Raw genomic sequence first — 15,939 nt, 5'->3', positions numbered from 1 at the left:
ATTTATTTAATGATGTATGATGATGAACGTCTTTTAATACACTTATTTGCCATTTGTATATCTTCTGTGGTATCTTTTCAGATCCTTTGCTAATATTTAAATTAGGTTGTTTGATCTCTTATTGTTTAGTTTTAAGAGTTCTTTGTATATATTGGATTCAAGTCCTTTATCAAAAAGATGTTTTGTAAAATCTTTTCTCCTAGTATGGGATTTGTCATTTCATTCTCTCAACAGTGCCTTTCATAGAGGAGTAGATTTTTAATTTTAATTGTCACACTTAACTTTTTTCTTTCATGGATCTTGCTTTTGGTGTTGTATCTACTAACTCACCATGACACTCAAAGTAGCTTAGATTTTCTTGTTTTCTTCTAGAAATGTTCTGGCTTGTGATTTTCCATTTGGGCTTATGATCCATTTTGGCTTATAATGTCAGTGTCTAGATTCACCATTTTGCATGTGAATGTCCAGTTTTCCTCAGCACCATTTATTGGAAGGACATGTCCTCACTCATTTGACAGAGATCAGTTGACTATAGTTCAGTAGGTTTGTTCACAGACTTTCCATTCTGTTTTCTTCATCTGTTTGTCTATCCTTTCACCATTACCATATTGTCTTTATTCTTATAGCCTTATAGTAAGACTTAAAGTCAGGTAGTGGCAATCCTTCAACTTTGTTCTTTAATACTGTGCTGACTATTCTGGATTTTTTGCCTTTCTAAATAAACATTAGAATTAGTTTTTCAATATCCACAAAGTAACTTACTAAGATTTAAATTAAGTTATTATTTCTCAATTATTTTTAAAATTCATTTTCAGAAATATAATTATTATACAAAAATAGTCAGATATAAATATATGGCATGTATTGTTCAGCAAATCAAATTTACATACTATATAAAATAGCCAGATAAACTTTTTCCACCAATAAACAACCTTGTTCATTAGGTAACAATGAAGGACGATAGGCTTTTCTGTGTTGGTGGCAGTCCCATTGTGCAGCATTCCCTCTTAATACTAATCGTATGAACAACAGAAAGGGATAAAAGAATTCTCCTTCATTACTCATTGACTACTGTCACTTTCACAGTATTTTAAATAGCCTGACATCGATGTTACAAAAACCAAACGAAACGAAACGAAACAGAAAAACCAATATGTGTTCCAAAAGGTAATCAATTGTTCCTAATAACAGACATTATTTCCAACACAATCTCTAGAAACAATTTGCAGTTTGAACCATACTTTTGAATACTGTTTCTTGAAGTCTGTACAGGATTTATTTCTATCCCATCATTAATAATTATTACACTTGTTATTTCAAGCACTTTCTGCTCTACAAACTTCGGTGAAAGGTTCACCTTTCAGACACTGAGTATTTTGTACAGCAGACATGGTCCATCATCAGCATAATCGTGAAGGAAACATGTAACATGGTGGAGCCATTGTGGTCAGAGACCACGTGGTAACTCTGTGTAGTGTCCGCATTTCCTCCCTTGTTCAGGAAGCACCCTACCCAATTCAGGAGTAAGTAGACTTTGAAATACAGTTCTTTTTTCTACCCAGAGATGTGTGTGCTAACACTATATGCCAAAGAGGAATGGACACCCAAGAAAGCACAGTCTTTATAGCAAGTCTACAAAAATGTTCCACTCTAAGGAAGCAATGGAATATATATAGGGGGAAAAAAGCATGCACAGTTTTAGCTCTCATTTACCTCCAATGATTCTGGACATGCCACCTGGATTCAGTGAGCATCAATGTCTTTATCTGTTAAACAAGGCTACTATCAGCTCATTTGCAGGGTTTCAAAGATGGCTAAATTGAACCACACATAAAACTACCTGGTATGTATTAATACTCAGAACATGTTTCTTGAATTGAAATTTATATGAGTTATTTAATAGCTCTCCATTCTGCACTCAATTTTGTAAATAAGAAAACTTACCTCATCCCTCAGACAACTTCTTGCACAAGGCTCATTTTCCTTCTCCAGTGCAGTCTTTACATACAACCAAACCATTTCTTTTCTTTTCTGAATCCCTATTTTCATTTCAGCACAATGATTTCTCATCTTCTGCCACTGTCATAGGGTATTTTCATAAAAATAAAAGGGAAAACTTACCCATGACCATAATGAGACAGGGCTTTTGGGGAGTTAAAGACTGGGTATCATGAGGTTACGATGTACACAAAAAAGCAATTCAGAGCTATGTAAGAAATATCATGTTTATCCATGATAGTTACATTCAATTGCTATAAATCAAATAATAAAAGGCAATCTATGCTATTATTATTATAGAATCCTGTCTGAGAAAAACAACAAAGAATGAATGTATGCTAGGACATTTCCCACTTTCCTACTAACCAAAATATTAATAGAGAAAATAATTGGACAAAAAAGAAGAACATTAAGTATCTGCATATAGATTAGATAGAGGATACAAATACATACAATGATTAGGAATTGATAATACAGTCAATTTATTTTACTCTCCAATTCATAATTAATGAATAAAATTAATGGTGCAATTCTACTGGGACATAATCTTTATCTCTTTAAGCCTAAATTGGAAAATCTTAAATAAAGCAGAGTGTATATTTACACACACACACAAAACACTTAAACAAAGATATATAGAGAGTGGAATTTTCTGTCTATTGCATTTCAAATCTGGTACACTCAGTTTTCCAAATTCTACCATGATAAAATATTTTTCTTGTTCTTTTCTTATTGACTGTCTTTCTTTTCTTTTTTTTATTATTATACTTTAAGTTCTAGGGTACATGTGCACAACATGCAGGCTTGTTACATATGTATACATGTGCCACGTTGGTGTGCTGCACCCATTAACTTGTCATTTACATTAGGTATATCTCCTAATGCTATCCCTCCCCCTCCCCCACCCCACCACAGGCCCCAGTGTGTGATGTTCCCCTTCCTGTGTCCAAGTGTTCTCATTGTTCAATTCCCACATATGAGTGAGAATATGCAGTGTTTGGTTTTCTGTCCTTGCAATAGTTTGCTGAGAATGATGGTTTCCATCTTCATCCATGTCCCTACAAAGGACATGAACTCATCATTTTTTTATGGCTGCATAGTATTCCATGGGGTATATGTGCCACATTTTCTTAATCCAGTTTATCATTGTTGGACATTTGGGTTGGTTCCAAGTCTTTGATATTGTGAATAGTGTCGCAGTAAACATACCTGTGCATGTGTCTTTACAACAGCATGATTTATAATCCTTTGGGTATATACCCACTAATGGGATGGCTGGGTCAAATGGTATTTCTAGTTCTAGATCCCTGAGGAATCGCCACACTGTCTTCCACAATGGTTGAACTAGTTTACAGTCCCTCCAACAGTGTAAAAGTGTTCCTATTTCTCCACATCCTCTCCAACATCTGTTGTTTCCTGACTTTTTAATGATCGCCATTCTAACTGGTGTGAGATTGTATCTCATTGTGATTTTGATTTGCATTTCTGTGATGGCCAGTGATGATGAGCAGTGTTTCATGTGTCTGTTGGCTGCATAAATGTCTTCTTTTGAGAAGTGTCTGTTCATATCCTTTGCCCACTTTTTGATGGGTTGTTTGTTTTTCTCTTGTAAATTTGAGTTCTTTGTAGAATCTGGATATTAGCCCTGTGTCAGATGAGTAGATTGCAGAATTTTTCTCCCATTCTGCAGGTTGCCTATTCACTGTGATGGTAGTTTCTTTTGCTGTGAAGAAGCTCTTTAGTTTGATTAGATCCCATTTGTCAATTTTGGCTTTTCTTGCCATTGCTTTTGGTGTTTTAGTCATGAAGTCCTTGCCCATGCCTATGTCCTCAATGGTATTGCCTAGGTTTTCTTCTAGGGTTTTTATGGTTTTAGGTCTAACATTTAGGTCTCTAATCCATCCCGAATTAATTTTTGTATAAGGTGCAAGGAAGGGATCCAGTTTCAGCTTTCTACATATGGCTAGCCAGTTTTCCCAGCACCATTTGCTAAATAGGGAATCCTTTCTCCATTTCTTATTTTTGTCAGGTTTGTCAAAGATCATATAGTTGTAGATGTGTGGTATTATGTCTGAGGGTTCTGTTCTGTTCCATTGGTCTATATCTCTGTTTTGGTACCAGTACTATGCTGTTTTGGTTACTGTAGCCTTATAGTATAGTTTGAAGTCAGGTAGCGTGATGCCTCCAGCTTTGTTCTTTTGGCTTAGGATTGACTTGGCAATATCAGCTGTTTTTTGGTTCCATATGAACTTTAAAGTAGTTTTTTCCAATTCTGTGAAGAAAGTCATTGGTAGCTTCATGGCGATGGCATTGAATCTATAAATTACCTTAGGCAGTATGGCCATTTTCACGATATTGATCCTTCCTATTCATGAGCATGGAGTGTTCTTCCATTTGTTTTTAATCCTCTTTTATTTCATTGAGCAGTGGTTTGTAGTTCTCCTTGAAGAGGTCCTTCACATTTACTATCTTTCTAATTTTAAAATATTTTAACTAAGAACAGACTGCTAAATGATGAAATTTGTAAGTAGCTTGGATTTCAAAGGTGGCAGAGATAAAAAGGAATTAGTTGTTGCAACTTGTACACTGAAGGGAAATATACTTTGTCCCGTTGAAGATAATATTTTTTTGAAAATCAGGAGCACTCGAAGTAAAAACAAAGACACATGAAGTTACATGTAAAAAAATAAAATGAAGAAAATGATTCAGAGCCAAATCTGCTGCAGTGAAGGTGTAAAAGCAGCTTATCTGCCTGAAATTTGTATTCTAAGTTCTTACTGTGCTTTCAGTAGTCTTAAATTTGATAATAAATCTGTGTTGGGGGCAATTTTACATGATAATACTGTTGTTTTCATTTATTTCAGTTTGTTTATTTTCATTCTATTTTCCATAATAATGTTCCCTTAGCTTAGTCTAGATCCTACTCGCAGGACAGCTGTTTTGTGTAACTCCAGGGATGCCTATTATACGTAATTCATATGAATGGGGTGCCATGGACTTTGGCAATCCTCAGCTTACATGGGCTTATATGGAGTCTTACCCATCCTATTGAAAAATGATGAGGTGCCTGAGATGAGCTCTAAAGTCATTTCAACTCTGAATATTTTGAGATTTCTGTCTATTTTCCATTTTTTTCTCCTTTTTATTTGATCAAATTCCATGGCTTTAACTATCACTTTATGCTAATGAATCTAAATTAATAAAGATAAGTATTGGTATCAGATATTAGAAACAGCCTCAAATCCCAGTGTCTTCACATAATAAATTGTGTTTTTTGCTGACTCATGCCATAGTCTAATTCAATAAACCCTCTTCTGAGTGTAAACCTAGACTTGCTAGACAATGTACAGAAACAAAATGTCAAGTTATCTGCCTCCATCCCCCATATACAAATACAGGGCAGCAAAGCTGGGACAAACAGAGTATCCACAATGCTGCAATACTGTGAGAGACATGGTATGGGGTGTCCTTGTCCATGGATGTGGGGGTACATGTCCTTATTATTCCTAATGTTGCTCCTGGAAAGAACTCCCTTGTCTCTTCTCTGATTCATGTTCCTGCCTTCTACAATATTCTTCCTTGTCTATCCTCTCTTGCCATGTATGAAGTATAAGTTGGAGTGAGTCCAGAAGATCACAGAAAGTTTGAAAATTGTTTTCTACTCAAAGAAATTTGGTGGCTTAAGATTGTTTTACTTATTTTATTGTCAAAGGTAATTTAATTTGGGCTTAATGTTTTATGTTTTATTTCATGTGTTTTTAGAAACACAATTCTTGCAAAAACACAGTTAACTTCTGTTGTTTTGATTTAGTTCCATATTCCAATAGCTGCATATAGAGTCATTTTCTACATATTTTACTTGTCAATTTTTTTCTTTTTCACCACCATGATTGCACTTACTACCTCAATCTAATGGCAGCTACTTTGAGAGTCTCAATCTTTAATGCTAAGGGCACACTTTACCTGATTTTTAACAAAAGCATCTGGTTAATGTGTTTCCACAGCTCAAGGACTTTTGCAGTGCTACTTTTCAAATTTGGAGTAAACAAGTGTTATTAACTCCCCTTTGAAATGAAAAAAAAAAAAAAGAAAACAGTGCTGGACTTTCCATTTCCTTTCATTATACCCACAATCTGGCCAAGTTTCCTCTGAGCACATCTCTTTCTTGTAATACCTTGTCAAACACAGCCAGTAGTAGCTAATACCGTATATCAATACAGTGTATTCACTGTATTCATTTTCTATTTCTGCTGTAACAAATTGCCGCAAACTTAGTGATTTTAAAAAGCATATATTTATTATCTAACAGTCTGTAGACCATAAATCTAAAATGAGTCTCATTGGGCTAAAATTAAGTTGTTGGCAGGGTTGTATTCCCTTCTAGAGGCTCTGGGGAGAATCCATTTTCTTGCTTTTACAGCTTTTCGAAGGCTGCTCACTGACCTCAGCTTATGTACACTTTCTTTCATCTCTGAAGCCAGCAATGTTCAGCTGAATTCTTCTCACAATGGCACCTTTCTGGTTCTCCTTTTCCAACTGCCCCTTTGACCCTTAAGGATCACTGCAGTTTTACTGTGTTTATTTGTATATTGTCCAATATAATCTGCCTATTTTATCTATTAGGTCAGTGGATTAGTACCCCGAGTGCATTCTGCAATTTTAATTCTTCTTTGTCTTCTTTGAATGAAAGATAATACATTCACAGATTCCAGAGATTAGGATGTGAACATCTCTGAGGGAACCATTATTATGCCTAGGATTACATTAACCCTATATTTCCAGTTATTTCCTCAAGAGCTGTCAGCCTCAAAGACTCATAATCTTCTTTCTAAATTCTCACTGGCAAAAGTTTTATAAAATATTTTGACAAAGCTTAAAATGATTACCCAGTTTTCTAGACACTGATATCAATTTCCTCAACACCCACACCTTGATAGATAAGCTAATGCAACATATATAATATAATATAATATATTACATATACATAGTTTTTAAATAATTATAGATTTATAGGAAGTCACAAACAAATATAAAATACAGAGAGGTTTTGTGTTCTCTTTACCCAGGTGCATTTTAGGCTACTATAATACAATAAAGAAACTAAGGAATTGAGAACGATATTGGTACAATGTGTGTGTGTAGTTCTATATCATTTTATTGCATGTAGTTTTGTGTAACCACCACCACAATAATGACAAGGAGCTCTTCTATTACCACAATTATCTCCCTCTTGCAACCCCTATAAATTCACATCCACCTCTTTCTCATACACCACCCCCAACCCCTGTCAAACAATAGTCTATCTTCTCTCTCAATAATTTTGACATCTTAAGAATGTTATATAAATAGAATTGCAAAATATGTGACATTTTGATGTTGTATTTTTCTTTTGTACTCAGCATAATTTCCTTGTGATCCATTCAAGTCATTAGATATATCAATAGTTTCTTGTTTATTTAATTTTTATTATTGAGTAGTTTTTCATGATATGGATCTATCACTATTTGTTTATTCATTAGTCTATTATGAGAAATTTTATTTTTTCAGATTTTTTTTCTAGTATAAATAATGCTACTGTCATGCACGTCCCTGTGAAGAGACCACCAAACAGGCTTTGTGTGAGCAATAAAGCATTTTAATCATCTGGGTGCAGGCGGGTTGAGTCCAAAAAAAGAGTCAGCGAAGGGAGATAAGGGTGGGGTCATTTTATAGGATTTGGGTAGGTAAAGGAAAATTACAGTCAAAGGGGGGTTGTTCTCTGGCGGGCAGGAGTGGGGGGTCACAAGGTGCTCAGTGGGGGAGTTTTTGAGCCAGGATGCGCCAGGAAAAGGAATTTCACAAGATAATATCATCGCTTAAGGCAAGGATCGGCCATTTTCACTTCTTTTGTGGTGAAATGTCATCAGTTAAGGCGACGCAGGGCATTTGCACTTCTTTTGTGATTCTTCAGTTACTTCAGGCCATCTGGGTGTTTAGGTACAAGTCACAGGGGATGCGATGGCTTGGCTTGGGCTCAGAGGCCTGACAGCTACTGTGAACAGTCTTGTACTAGAGTTTGTAAAGACGTAAGTGTCCATTCCTAAAAAAAAATGTCCATAAGGGTGATTGCTGGATAATGTAATAAGCGTAAGTTTACATTAAAAAAGGAAAAACAGCAAAACTATTTTTCTAGTATTGTTTTAGAAAGCCAGCAGCAACGTACAAGTAATCTAGTTTCTCTGCATTCAAACCAGCATTTGGTATCATGGTGTTTTTGTTTTGTTTTTCTTTTAGCTGTTCCAGTCGGGTGTGTCGTGGTATCTCATCATGGCCTTCCTTTCTGCTGACCTGATGGTCCAATAATGATGAATATGTTTTCATGTGCCTTCTGGATATCACCTGTGGTAAAATATATGTTCATGTTTTTACCCATTTTATAACTGGCTAGTTTTTACTTTTTGTTTTTCTTTACTTTTTTTTTTAACTGTTGAGTTTTGAGAGTTCTTTATATATTCCAGATATGAGTCCTTTAATAGTTATGTAGATTTTCAAATACTTTCTGATTCTGTAGCTTATCTTTTTATCCTCTTGACATGGTCTTTCACAAAGCAGAAGCTTCCAATTTTGACAAAGCACAATTTATCATCTTTTAAAAATTGCATGCATCATAATATTTGTGTCAGATCTAAATTTGCTCATCAAGCCTGTGTAATGCCCAGACCGTTTGTTCCCCAAAGAAGACCACCAGAGTCCAAAGTCAAAGCCAAGTGGCAAGGATCTTTTACTGCAAGTTCGAACTTGGTCCCTCCATTCCACAGCATACAAGAGGGCCCCGAACAATGCGAGTGCTTGCCTTTCATAGCCCGATGTAAATAGGATACGTAAAGTTACAGAGGAACAAGGGAATTCTTTTGGTTACAGCACTACAATTGGTTAATATTTTAAGTTATACATTTAGCAGTTTTCTATTGGTTCCCGTGCTTTCAGTAAAACCACGAACAGCTGTGTCCTTATCGGAGACTTTCCAGGTGGTGTTTTTCTAAAGTTGAGATATATGGTAGTCTCTGAGTTGAGAAATGTGTTTGTACTGGGCTCAGGCAGTTGAGAGATATATGGTGGGATGTGTTTGTACTGGGCTCAGGAAGTTGAGAGATATATGGTGGGATGTGTTTGCACTGGGCTCAGGAAGTTGAGAGATATATGGTGGGATGTGTTTGTACTGGGCCTGTTTGTGTTGAGTCCAGGGCTGAGGAATGTGCCTGTTTTCTTTCATTCCCCCATTTTTTTCAGGTACCTCTAGAGCCAATCTTGTGTCTTATAAGTCTGATTCTGTTTCAGCGTTTACAGGTTGGTATTGGGCTCTGAGGACCATGAGCTGTACGGTGTCAAACCTTTCCCTGACAAACTGTAAAATTCTGTTAACAACACAAGGTCCTACGGTAAACAGAAATAGTAGACTTGGCAGGGGTCCAAGGAAGGGGGATAACAGGGAAAACATAGAGGAATTCCACCATTGGTCTGCAGCTGAAGCAAACTGCTGTGTTTTTACTTCTATGCTTAACTTGCGTAACTGTTGGACCTGGTTCTCTACAAGCCCTGATTCATTTATGTAGAAACAACAGTCTTCCTTTAGAAACATACATGTACCACCTTTTTCAGCAGTGAGTAGGTCTAGGGCCCTCCGGTTCTGCAAGGTTACCTGAGCTAGGGACGTGAGCTGTCGCTGAAGGGAGGCAAGGGACTCAGCCGACTCCTCCACAGCAACGGCAAATTGTTGGTACAACTTGTTGCTTTCTATGAGGGTGTGACCTAGGGCTCCCCCCACCAGTCTGGCCGCAATGAGGGATGAGGTGAGGGAGATTCCCGCAATGAGGGGGAGAAATATGGCTCGTGCAGGTCTCGGTCTAAGGACTGGGTGAATAGCAGTACTAGTCCAGTTACCGATGTACCCCAGGAACTCGCTGGCAGTTAGTAGAGTCAACCAGGGAACTAATGTGACAGGAAGACACAGTAGGTTGGTAACAGAGGGACCAGATAGGTTCTTAGATAATGTTCCATTACACCAGAAGAATATGCCCGGCGGAGCCCTTAGGGTGGTACTAGGGGGCGTTGCAGTGATGTTGCAGAGGCTGGAATTAGTTCCTGAGAAACAGTAGGGAAACTTCTCCTGACTGGGGTTCAGGTATAGTGGCACATTAGGGATAGGGGCATATGAGAGGTTTCGGAAGTTGTTAGCTTGGGCAGAGGTAGAGGATCCCCATGGCAGAGGGACAGCGGTTAGCGGTGGACGCCCTAGAGTGGCACACAGAAAGCAGCCAGACAAGCTGTGAAGTCCTGTAAGGTTAGCAAGTTCTAATCCTTCTTGTAATAATTTTAACCAGGAGAAAGGATGTAAATCTTGTGTTAGTCTGTTTTCTTGTCATTGGATATTCCCATGGACCAGGGGCCGTGCCTGCACTAGACCTCGCCACAGATAGAGGTGACTGCTAGGCCATGTGGAGGAGGAGGAGTAGTATACAGCCCCATGTTGAGGCGTGGTCCAGCGGGAGTTCCAGGGGTCTTTGACTATCCATGTATATGAAAAGTCCCCGTCCCATCTACGATGGAAGGGCCACTTAGGATCTAACTGTTCTTCCTTACCCCAATAATGGGATTTATGGATGTTACAATAGTTATAAGGGCAGCTGGGATTTTGGTGCCACCAATAGTGTTTACAATTGTATTTAGTCTGATCGAACTCAAAGCATATTATTGGTGCCATTGGTTTGGCTATTTGAAAACCAGTAAAATTTAGTAAAATTGGGCTATTGCACCCTGAGGAGGGGCAATCAGCACTGGCCAATAATTTCCCGGGTTTATGAGGTTGCCCAGGGTGGGTTTGGTTTTCATAAAGCCAGACTCTCCAGATAAAGGGATTAGGAGCTGGTTTTGTGTTTTCCCCAGCGGCCACTAGGGCGACTAACGTTAGGGTTAGACTACTTAACTGCATGTTTGCAGTGAGCTATGCTGCCGGCGAAGGGTGAGTTTAAGGGGTTGTTCTTAGCTCTGTCCACAGTCCACGTGGCTGGTGCTTCAGCCGCCGCCATGATTGGTCCCAGAAGGTCAGAGGTTGGGTCCACTGGCTTGATGTGGGTGTAGTGGATCCACGACGCGATGCCTTCTACCTTCAGGGCAGTGGGTGTGGTTAGGAATACCTGGAGTGGTCCCTTCCACCTGGGTTCTAGGGTCTCTTGTCGGAGTCGCTTAACCAGGACCCAGTCTCCCGGCTGGTACGGATGGGGTGTCGGTGGGGGACCGGTCTCATATAGTTCCTTCAGCTTGGGCCAGATTTCTTGATGAATTTTCTGCAAGGCTTGTAGGGAAAATAAGAGTTCAGAGACATTTTCTGTTTCAGACTTGAGCAGATCATCTTTTAGGCTGGGAACCAGGGGTGGGGGTCTGCCATATATGATTTCGTAAGGGGTAAGGCCCAGTCTGTAAGGGGTATTACGGGCCCGGAACAGAGTGTAGGGGAGAAGGACCACCCAATTAGCACCAGTCTCCATAGTCAATTTAGTTAAGGTCTCCTTTAAGGTCCGATTCATCCTCTCTACTTGTCCTGAACTCTGGGGCCTGTAAGCGCAATGTAGTTTCCAATTTGCCCCAAGGATGGAAGCCAAATCCTGACTTACCTTAGCGACGAAGGCCGGCCCATTATCTGACCCTACCTGGATGGGGAAGCCATACCTGGGGAGGATATCTGCCAGAATTTTCTTTGCTACAACCTGAGTAGTTTCCCTTTTGGTTGGGAATGCTTCAGTCCACCCTGAAAAAGTATCTACAAAGACAAGTAAGTACCGATACCCATATTTTCCTGGCTTTATCTCAGTAAAATCTACTTCCCAGTAGATACCGGGACTGGTTCCCCTGAGCCTTGTTCCCGTTGCAGCCTGGGATTGGGGGTAGGCGTTGTTAAGCTGGCAGACTTTGCAACCTGTCACGATGCTGCTGGCCATCTCGGCTATATGTCTGATTTTGAGCTTGGAGCGTCTGATCAGGTCTATCATCAGCCGGTCACCCAGGTGGGTGGTTCGGTGGATGTGTTCTAACACTTGTTGTCCTAATTTTTCTGGTAGGATGGTTTGGTCATTAGTATCAGTCCACCACCCATTCTGGATCTGTTTCAGGGGAAGTTTGTTGATCCACTGGAGATCTTGTTCTGAATAATCAGGGAGATATGGCAAGTCCCGGGGGCCCAGATCAGGGAGCTGGAGTGCAAGGAGTTGGCTGGGAGCCTTTGCCACACTCCTTGCAGTTTGGTCTGCCAGAAAGTTGCCTTGAGCAATTGGAGTGGTTGGTTTCTGATGCCCTGGGCAATGTACAATAGCCAATTTTTCTGGTCTCTATAGGGCTGTTAACAGGGCTAGGATCTCTTGCTTGTTTTTTATCTCTTTTCCTTCAGCCGTTAGTAACCCTCGCTCCCTGTAAATGGCCCCATGTATGTGCACCATAGCAAAAGCATATCGGCTGTCTGTGTATACTGTCAGTTTCTTCCCTGCCCCTAAGGCAAGAGCTTGGGTGAGCGCTATCAGTTCGGCCTTCTGGGCCGATGTTCCCGGGGGCAGGGGTTCCGCCCAGATTACCTCAGTCTCTGAAGTCACTGCCGCTCCAGCGTACCTCTGGCCTTGGTGTACGAAGCTGCTCCCATCAGTGAACCAGACTAGGTCAGCGTCAGGAAGTGGGCGGTCCTGCAGGTCTTCTCGAACTCCGTGCACCTGAGCTAGTATCTCGGTGCAATCATGGAGCGGGGCGTCCAGGTCTGGGTTGGGCAGCAGCGAGGCAGGGTTTAATGTTGTTGGGGGCAGGAAAGTTATCCTGAGGGGATTTAGTAGTAGTCCTTGGTAGTGGGTGAGCCGGGCGTTACTTATCCATCAATTAGGTGGCTGTTTGAGTACACCTCGATGGCATGTGGGGTAACGACCCGTAATTCTTCACCCATGACAAGTTTATCAGCATCTTGTACCATCAGGGCCGTGGCCGCAATCATTCGGAGACAAGGGGGCCACCCGGCAGCCACTGGGTCTAATTTCTTTGACAGGTAGGCAACTGGCCTCTGCCAGGGGCCTAAGTTCTGAGTTATTACCGCCTTGGCAACACCCTTGCTCTCGTCCACTTATAAGTGGAAGGGCTTGGTGACATCAGGTAGTCACAGTGCAGGCGCAGAGAGTAGGGCGGTTTTGATCTGTTGGAAAGCCGACTTGGCTTCTTCTGTCCAATTAAATGGCTGCTGCCCCCGTGTTGCCTGATACAAGGGTTTAGCCAGCTCTGTGAACCCAGGTATCCATAGTCTACAAAATCCCACCGACCCCAGGAATTCCCTTACTTGTCGGGTGGATTGTGGCCTGGGGATCTGCAGAACAGTCTGCTTCTGGGCGTCTGTTAACCAGTGCTGCCCTCCTTTTAGCAGGTACCCCAGATATGTTACTTCTGATTTACAGATTTGAGCTTTCTTTGCCGAGGCTCGGTAGCCTAGGTTCCCTAGAGCTTGTAAGAGACCCTTGGTCCCTTGAATACAAGCTTCTTGGGTCTCAGCAGCAATCAGGAGGTCATCAACATACTGTAGTAAGGTTATTTCAGGGTGTTTGCGTCAGTAGTCACCCAGGTCTTCATGGAGGGCCTCATCGAACAGGGTAGGAGAGTTTTTGAATCCTTGCGGCAGTCTGGTCCATGTCAGTTGGCCACTTATGCCCCTCCCAGGGTCAGTCCACTCGAAGGCGAAGAGCTTTGGGCTCTGAGGGGCTAAAGGCAAACTGAAGAAAGCATCTTTCAAATCTAAAACAGTGTACCATTGATGTTTAGGGTTTAGGGTACTCAGGAGGGTGTACGGGTTAGGCACAGTTGGATGTATGTCATAACCCTCTTATTGACTTCTCTCAAGTCTTGTACAGGTCTGTATTCTCAGCTATTAGGTTTTCGTACCGGCAACAATGGAGTATTCCAGGGCGAGTGACATGGGCGAAGGACCCCTTGGTCGAGGAGCCGGCGAATATGTGGTGCAATCCCTTCTTTGGCCTCTAGGGGCATCGGGTATTGGCATACCCGAACGGGGTCTGTCCCAGGCTTGAGTTCAACAAACAAGGCAGGACGGTGTTTTCCTAGTCCTAAGCCCCCCGTTTCCGCCCAAGATCCTGGATATTGCTGGAGCCAGGTTGCTATGTCCTGGTCAGGAGCCGCTTGCTCCTGGTGGAGCCGGTACTCATCTTCTAGGGTTATAGTCAGGACGGACACGGGCTGATTTTGGGAGTTGGTCACGACGGGCCCCTCGGGGAGGAAATGGATCTGTGCTCCCATTTTAGTTAGCAGGTCTCTCCCTAATAGGGGACAGGGGCTCTCAGGGATGACCAGGAAAGAATGGGTTACATTCCTGGCTCCGAGGTTTACTGTTCTTTGTGTTGTCCAGGGGTATTTCTTAATTCCTGTGGCCCCTTGTACCCACGAGGACTTGGAGGATAATTTTCCATTAGTTTTAACTAGGACCGAGTGCTGTGCTCCCATATCGACCAAGAACTGAACTGGGGACCCCTCCACTTGCAAAGTTACCCTAGGTTCGGGGTGGGGTCCCAACCCTGTCTTCCCTAGTCTTTGTCTTGAGTGACTAGTACGGGTGTAGACCTAGGGGGTCCCTGTCCTCGTTGTTTCTTTTTGGGGCAGTCTCTTACCGAGTGGCCAGCTTCCTTACAGTATGCACATTGGTCTTTGCTCAGATTATCATGTCTGGGGGACCGCCTAGGTTGGGTGTTCTCTGGCTGTAGATGCTCTTTCTGTACTACTGCTGCCAGGACCTTGGTCATTTTTTCAGTGGCCTTAAATTGCTTTTCCTCTGGAGTATCTCTTTTATTGTAAACCCGCTGGGCTATCTGAAGGAGGTCCTGAATCTGTTTTCCCTCTAAGTCTTCTAATTTCTGGAGTTTCCTTTTAATATATGGGGCCGCCTGATCTACAAAAGACATTACGACAGCTGCCTGACTTCCTGGAGCCTCTGGGTCTATGCGGGTGTACTGTCTAAAAGCTTCCATTAATCTTTCTAAGTAGGTAGCTGGGCTTTCTGTCTTTCCTTGCAGAACAGAGTATACTTTAGCCAAATTAGTGGGCTTGCGAGCAGCTGCCCGGAGACCCGCCATTAGAGTCTGGCGATAAAGGTGTAGCCGTCCCCTACCTTCTGCTGTGTTGTAGTCCCACACCGGCCTGGTCAGAGGAAAAGTCGCATTTATGAGGTCGGGGTTGGCAGTCGGTTGACTGTCGTCCCCCGGGACCTGCTTTCTAGCTTCTACCTGTATTCTCTCTCGCTCCTCCGTTGTGAACAAGATTCGGAGGAGCTGCTGACAATCATCCCAAGTGGGCTGGTGGGTGAACAAGACACTATCCAGTAAAGCCATTAAATCTGTGGGGTTGTCTGAGAACCGAGCACTCTGAGTCTTCCAGTTATACAGATCACTGGTGGAGAATGGCCAGTACTGGAGCCTGGGGATTCCCGTGTCATCTGGGGGTCCTATTTCCCGAAGGGGTAGAGCCACTGTGGAGTCAGGCAGCTGGGGGAGTGCTAGCCCGCAAAGTGCACCCTCGCGTCCGCCCCGCCAGCCCTTCAAAGTTACTTTCACTTTCAGCGGGTCCGGGTGCGCCGTCCACCTCCCGTCCGCCTGCTTCTTCTCGCGGCTCAGCCCAGGAGGCTGGGACCTGGGGCCCAGTAGGGTATGGAGGGGGTTCTGTGGACAGTGGGTCCCTGCTATCAGGTAGAACAGGATGGGGGGGGCAGTCGGTTGCTTGGATTTTAGCGGCCGAGCAACCAGTGCCTTACAGGGTTCAGGGGCTAATTGGAAAGGGGACGGCCAAGAAGGCGGGTTCTCAACAAGGTCCTGCCATATGAGGATATATGGGATTTGATCCAAGTGGCCCGCACGCCCAGGTAGGAAAATCTTGGACTTT

At 42.2% G+C, this 15,939-nt stretch overlaps 1 long non-coding RNA gene across 1 annotated transcript in view; it reads right to left on the bottom strand.

The window, feature by feature from the left end:
• Positions 1-6,119: 6,119 nt before the first annotated feature.
• LOC140713291 (uncharacterized) overlaps positions 6,120-15,939 on the bottom strand; it is a 139,854-nt gene continuing 130,034 nt past the window's right edge. The window contains exons 3-4 of the long non-coding RNA XR_012095214.1: positions 8,201-8,376; positions 6,120-8,077 (exon numbers count right to left, since the gene is read on the bottom strand). This is a non-coding gene — a long non-coding RNA (uncharacterized lncRNA). The remainder of the gene's footprint in view (positions 8,078-8,200; positions 8,377-15,939) is intronic.

This window comes from Chlorocebus sabaeus, chromosome 14 (genome assembly GCF_047675955.1).
Source record: "Chlorocebus sabaeus isolate Y175 chromosome 14, mChlSab1.0.hap1, whole genome shotgun sequence".
Taxonomy (NCBI): domain Eukaryota; kingdom Metazoa; phylum Chordata; class Mammalia; order Primates; family Cercopithecidae; genus Chlorocebus; species Chlorocebus sabaeus.
Note: the sequence above shows the minus strand (reverse complement) of the source record. Positions and strands in the feature narration are given on the sequence as shown.